Source organism: Dermacentor andersoni, chromosome 4 (assembly GCF_023375885.2).
Source record: "Dermacentor andersoni chromosome 4, qqDerAnde1_hic_scaffold, whole genome shotgun sequence".
In the NCBI taxonomy this organism is placed as follows: Eukaryota; Metazoa; Arthropoda; class Arachnida; order Ixodida; family Ixodidae; genus Dermacentor; species Dermacentor andersoni.
Genome location: NC_092817.1, coordinates 174,078,721 through 174,085,577, shown reverse-complemented (window position 1 = coordinate 174,085,577; position 6,857 = coordinate 174,078,721). Strand labels below are relative to the sequence as shown.

Here is a 6,857-nt window from a genome sequence, read left to right as displayed (position 1 = left end):
TTTTCAAAATTAATGGACATTTGCCATGATTCACACCATGCAGAAACTTTCTGCAACGTGTTATTTAGTAGTATTTGATCTGAGACACTTCTTACTTCTGTATAAATGACACAATCATCAGCGTAAAGCCTAATCTTCACAGGAATGTTAGACACAATATCATTAATATATATTAAAAACAATAGAGGCCCAAGAACAGAGCCCTGAGGGACGCCAGAGTGAACTGTAAGCTTGTCAGAACAATGATTGCTAAAAACGACGAATTGTTCCCTGTTTAATAGGTAGGCTGAAATCCACTTTACTAATTGTTTCTTATGAAGTATTGTGTCTAACTTATAAATTAACTTTTCGTGAGTGACCCTGTCAAAAGCTTTCGAGAAATCCATAAATACGGCGTCAATCTGTGTTCCATTGTTAATTGAAGAGGAAAAATCATGTATAGTTTCTACTAGCTGTGTACAAGTTGAGTAACCCCTCCTGAAACCATGCTGATATTTAGTAAAGAAATTGTTAGCTTCGAGGAAGTTTGATATGTGATTGCGAATTATGTGCTCAAGTAGTTTACAAGCAGTCGATGTTAGCGAAATCGGGCGGTAATTCTTGATCAATCGCTTGTCTCCACTTTTGTGAAGCGGTTTCACTCTGGCAGTCCCCCAGTCTCTTGGGATTTGACTTTCACACAAGGACCTTGTAAATAAAACAAACAAATATTTAAATGTCCATTGTGCATATCTTTTCAAAAAGGCATTAGGTATGTTGTCCGGTCCAGGTGATTTCTTTACCTCAAGGTTAAGCAGCATACTTAAGATACCATGCTCACTAATGACAAGATCCTCCAAAGGCGGCAGTGAGGCTTCAAATTTTGGAAAGATGTTATTGTCGTTAGTAAATACGGACTTAAAATGTTCATTGAAGACATTAGATAGTTTGTGTGCATCACTGACCAGAACACCTTTGATTTCAAACTGATCATGGGTCTTTGAGGTTGGGGAAACCGAACGCCAGAATTTCTCAGGAGACTCTGATATAAATTTGGGCAAAGATTTTTCAAAATAATGCTGTTTGTCAATGGCTGTTTGCTTTTTGAGCTGAGAACTAAGCAAAGCTATATTTTGTTCCAATTCCGGAGAAAGAATGTTTTCTTTTCTTTTCTGCTTCATGCGCTTCAGTTTTCTTTTCAGCTGCAGTGTCGCCCGAGAAATCCATGGGTTTTTTGTTTTCTTTTTAACAATAACCGGCACGTGACATTCAATACATTCATGTACCATGGCCTTGAACTGGTCCCAGAGTTCTTGAACACTTGCAGTGTTGTTACAAAATGCACCAAAATTAAAGGAAAGAACATCAATAATGGAAACATCGTCAGCACGGGAGAAGTTTCTAAAACGCATTTTAGGCCAAACCTTATCAAGAGTCATGCCGTAAAGGGTCAGGAGAACAGCCTGGTGATCGGAGATACCAGGTATCACTACACACTTAGTTGCATCAAGGATCGTTCCAGAAACAAAGAAGAGGTCTAAAATGAATTTTGAATTCCCTTGTATTCGGGTGGGGTGCTCTACAGTTTGCGTCAAGTCAAACGAGAAAGCTATATCAAGCATTGCCTCACTTAATTCGTCACTATGCGTTTTGAGTGCGAATGTTGACCAGTCAATATCTGGCAAATTGAAGTCGCCTGTTAAAATAATGCGATCATTTAGCTTAATAAAGTTTCTCATATAATTTTTAAGGTTATCCAAGACCATGACAGGCGATCCAGGCGGCCTATACAGTGCTCCTACAATATACCGGACATTGTTATGGTATGCCTTACAGAAAATGCATTCAATATTAGGCACTTCAGGCATGCTCAATATATTTAAATATTGTTTAAAGAGTATGGCAACTCCTCGACCTTTACCACCACGGTCTTTCCGAAGTACACTGTAGGAAGCCGGCACAAATTCACTATCCTGAATGGTATCATTTAACCATGTCTCGGTTAAGACCACGATGTCAGGATCTTCGCAAAGTAAAATTCCTTCCAAATCACTAATTTTGTTTAATATGCTTCTACAATTTACATTTAGTATTTTCAGTGATTTAGGAATGGGCTCGTGCTGTCAGTTATTTTTATTGCTCAGCTTATAACGGGCGCCTTTAACTTCATCCCAGCCGTACATTACATTGTCAACAGACAATTTATTGTGCATTAGTTTCACCTTGGCTCCATTGGCCTTTTCTTGCGTGGCACTCTTCCACAGGTGCTTTCGTATTTCTCGCGTTCTGGTGGAAAAGTCTTCAGAGATTGATATTTCGGAACCCTTTACTTTGTGCGCGGATTTCAATGCTGACGCCTTTTCTCGGTAGTCTAAAAATTTGAGTACTACGGGGCGTTTCTTGTATTTAAATTTGCGACCAATTCTATGACACCTCTCAATGCCGGAGACAGTTAATCCTAATTTGTCCTGAAAGACCTCAGTCACTACCTTACTTTCAAGCCCAGCTGCTGTCTCTTCGTCATCGTCAGGTAGCCCGTATATAACTAAATTGTTTCTGCGACTCCTATTTTCTAAGTCGTCGACTTTATAAATGAGAGCAGATAACTGTTTATCAACCTTCGCAACAGTGTCCTCCATTGTTTTCACACGTTTGTTCAGTGCGTTCAAACCAGCCAGCTGTTTTTCGAAACCTTCTATGCGTTTGGTCAGTGCTGAAATGTTCTTCTCAATATCGTTTTGAGAACTCTGCAAGGCTTCCACAAATGTGGTCAACTTTCCCTGGCCAATCAGTAATTCGGAAAGCATTTCTTTTTCTGTGGGACCCGGATTTGCCTCTATATCGCCACATACCAGCAAGTCACTTGGCATAGAAAAGACATAATTGAAAACATTTAAAAAAGATAGTGGGCAGGGCAGCAGCACTAAGAAGCGATCATCGCTTCGATAGCATTTAGTAGGTAAGTACTGACTAACCTGCAGTACGAAACAGAAGGGATTCCTTAGCATGTTGCCGCTGAGGCTGCTGCCATGCCCACTGGTGAAGCTCGGTGTGGTCTGGCCTTTTATAGCGGGGAAGCGTGTCATGTGGTCCGACGTAAACGCAGTTCGCATAGATGCGGTGATGATAGTTGGCGGCGACGAATCTTTCACGATGCAAATGTCACCGGCGCGTGTCGATGGCATCGGATACGTCCCCAGGATTTCATTGCTGCGTGGTGCAGCGGGGAAACAACCGCATGATGATGGCTCGGTTTGCAGCAGAACTGCCACAACCTGCAGTACGAAACAGATCTGTATATTCTTCCTTTTTTTTTATTTCGTAATGAAATAATTAGTTTTTCTTCAGAATACCGCGTCCAAATAGCGCTGTTCGTAATTAGGGTAATTAAATTACCAGCATTTCCGTAGCCCCACGTTTACTCTATCTATGCCATCCGCCCTTTCCTGCCCAGTGTTCGTCGGCTCGATCACCTCGATACCGCGAGCAAGTTGAGCAACCGGTCCGGCTTTCTATAGGTAACGGCGTCAACGTTTGGGACAGGGCGTCGGTGGTTCAGTGGTAGAATACTCGCCTGCCACGCGGGTGGCCCGGGTTCGATTCCCGGCCGACGCATGCATTTTTTTTTGTTTCTTTTCGTTGCCTCCAAATGTTTCAGCTACGATCTTCAATTCGACATGATTTCAGCAGCTTTATGCGCCAAAAGCCGATATGATCGGGAGGCACACCGCACTTCTAATTCTGATCACCTGGGATTCTTTAACCTGCACCAAAAAGTACTCAGGCGTCATTGCAATACGCCCCCCACCGAAATGAGACCGCCGTGGCCGGCATCCAACCAGCGGCCTCGAGCCAAGTAGCGCAAGCCATGGCCACTATAGTCTACCGTGGTGGGTATTTTTACAATTTTAACAACTTTCCTCGTGACAGTTTTTTTGAGTGCAAGTCCTTTATTTGGGCAAAAAAATACAAGGTTTGGCCGCAAGATAAGGCCAAAGGAGTGCGTAAACCTCCTGACTAAGGCTTTTACTTCGCTGGAGCAACTTACAAGGGTCAATACTATTAAAACCAAATACAACTAATAAAACAGAACAGATCAAAACTATTTACACAAAATTTTTTTAACACTGAAAACTATCGACTATTTGCAAAAAAGTAAGTAAATAACTAAACACTGCACTGAAAAGACAAATAAGAACATTCTGTTACTAAAATAAGATTTACATTTAGAATATAACATTTATAACATCACTATCGACATCGAACAATTTAAAACTCCATTTACATGAAACATCATCTTTCCGTAGTGTGCTTTTTTTTTACCCCAAGCACTTCTTCTTTAAAAAAAAAGTCCGCAAATGTTACCGAAATACGTCACTACACATTAACTTATTCGCCCAGGTGGACACAATATGCGAGAAAAACCAAAGCGATTCGTTCTTTAATCAAACACTTTAATGTTCTTTTAGGTTACGAACTTTACGGCACATGATTATACTAAAAATTGAAGGGGATTGTAACGAAGTCTAGTTCACCGTTTCACCATATCATAGTAGCCATATACAGCGAAATACGTAGGTGGCCTCAAATGAGTCCTCAAATTTGCAGATCTATTGCGCCGCACTTCGAAGGGGCGTTGCTCCCGGTGCAGCCCTCCCGTGACGTGGAACAGCGGTGTATAATGAAGCTGCCGTCACACTTCCTTCTTCCCACGATCTTATGCCGATTGGCACAGTGGGCTTCTCCCGATTGGATGCACGATCACTTCAGCAGCAGGGGCGATATGGACCACTTTATCGCGCGGGCTTTTAAATGTTGAAACAAGGAGCTGGAATTTTATGACGATCCTATTCAACTTTCGGATATAAACGAGTACCATAAGGTTTGTAACTAAGAAGTTAATTAGCGCGATTATTTCAATAAGTGAATGGATTGTTCTGGCTTTTATTGCAAACGATGTCTGCCCGGGCACATAGTTAATCTGTCCTCAGCGCGGGGCTAGTTAATTTTTGTTCGGTAAAGATGTAGTTGATCGTGTTTTAAAAGATTGTAAGATTCAAAATTGCAACTTTCGATAACATATACCCAGCCACAATCGGCCAAATACGAGCTGGTATTTCGAAGTCCGTGGCGTCCCCCTTACGTACGGAGGCTGCTACGTTGAGCTTCATTTTTCTCTTCTTATCGCCAACATATTACCACCAAATTAACAAAAACAGCTATTTCAACGTAACTCAATCAGTCTAAAGGAAACTTCCGCTGAAAACGAAATGAGTAATTTTTCTTTTTTTGCGTTTGCATACGAAGGAATACAACGCGCCGCCTGAGGCAGCATCTCTTCAGGGTTTGCACTCGAGTGGACTTCGCCGTGTAATGCGAGCCCCCGCGGACGTCTACCGACAACGCGCGAGAGAAAAAAGAAAACAGCATTTCCCACGAGGCCTCTTCCCACGGGCGGAAGCCAGGGCGATAGCCATTGTGACGCAACGTCTCGACGGCTGCCAGCGCGCCATTGTTTAGCCCGCGATAGGCGCGGTCCGTCACGCCTGGAGGGTGCGGCTCGGCAACAACGCTGACAACCTTTCGGCACCGCTGCTCTCTCGGGGTCAAGAGCGCTGGCCCTCGCGTGTCGCGGCTAAACAAGCATCTGTTCAAGGTGGAATTTGCGTTTACGATGACATTTCGAATCGAAGCTTTAGTGTCTTCTGGGTATGTGTCACTGGGCGCGTGACCATAGTGCGCTATCTCCCAACACCGGTATGTGTCAATGTGACACAAGGGGGTACACAAGCTGCAAATGTACTCAGGAATCCGTCGTACTGCTCGGTGCGTGTGCTTCTGCTAACTGTTCATCGCACGACAAGCAGCAGTCACCCTGTGAGATTGTTGTGTCGACACCTGTCACAGTATGTAACCGCACGAATTGGTGTTTACATCTCGGCATAGATGCCGAAAAGCTTGAAGCATTTACATAAACATTGGATGAAATAAGATTGTGTATTGGTGCGGTGAACAAACAGATAAAGTATGAGGAAATATTGCGACTTGTGCAGTGCATTGACACCAACATTCGATAAAATAAAACTGCCACCTGTACAGCGCTTGAACGTTATTCAGGAGTGCTGGAATACTGAACTTTCTTAATCGAATCGTATATGAATATTCGAGAAAGACCACCTACGAGTATCAATTGAAGTATCTAATATTTCTTTTTTTTTATTTCTAAACAAAGCGAAAGAAAATGTTTGTGTGGAGTCCGTGAGGTAAACAAAGGATTCTTCATTACAGTATGTGATACGTGCCTGCAATGCCTTTCGCAAATGGAAGTCCGGTGAACTGGATAGCGTGTAAATCAGAAAAAGCCGTTTTCAGTCACCTAATGCACTACGACAATCGCACTGAGGAAGCAAGGGAACATGACGTAATCAAATGCAAGTACAGTTTAGTGTTCGCTGAAAGAGAGAAACGTGGTACTACTCGAGCGTAGGGCACAGCGCATAGTCTTAAGGCATGCAAACACGACGATACTGGTCAGATATTATAATACTTTGCCAAATCGAGACAACAAACTCGTGCGTACACGCTGGGCAAGAGCGCGGTATATTTATTGACTAACTCGAAGTTATTGAGCAGAACCTATCGGCCCCACGCATTGGCTCAAGCTCTTGTGTCAGTGCGCGACAAACTCGGCTCTCCGGCACTCAATGATTCGAAACAGTCCTGACTTGCATTACACCGATATCTGTACCTGGAGACTCCAACAAGTGTTCTTATATTAAAAAATAAGCGAATATGTTTCGACAATGACGCATATAATGTATTCTTGAATCTAACACGAATCAAATAGCGGCTAATATTCGATTCGAAATAGAAATTTT

At 42.7% G+C, this 6,857-nt stretch overlaps 1 non-coding gene across 1 annotated transcript; it reads left to right on the top strand.

The window, feature by feature from the left end:
- Window positions 1-3,523: 3,523 nt before the first annotated feature.
- On the top strand, window positions 3,524-3,594 carry TRNAG-GCC (transfer RNA glycine (anticodon GCC)). The gene has a single exon. It is a non-coding gene; the product is annotated as a tRNA-Gly (tRNA).
- Window positions 3,595-6,857: the final 3,263 nt, after the last annotated feature.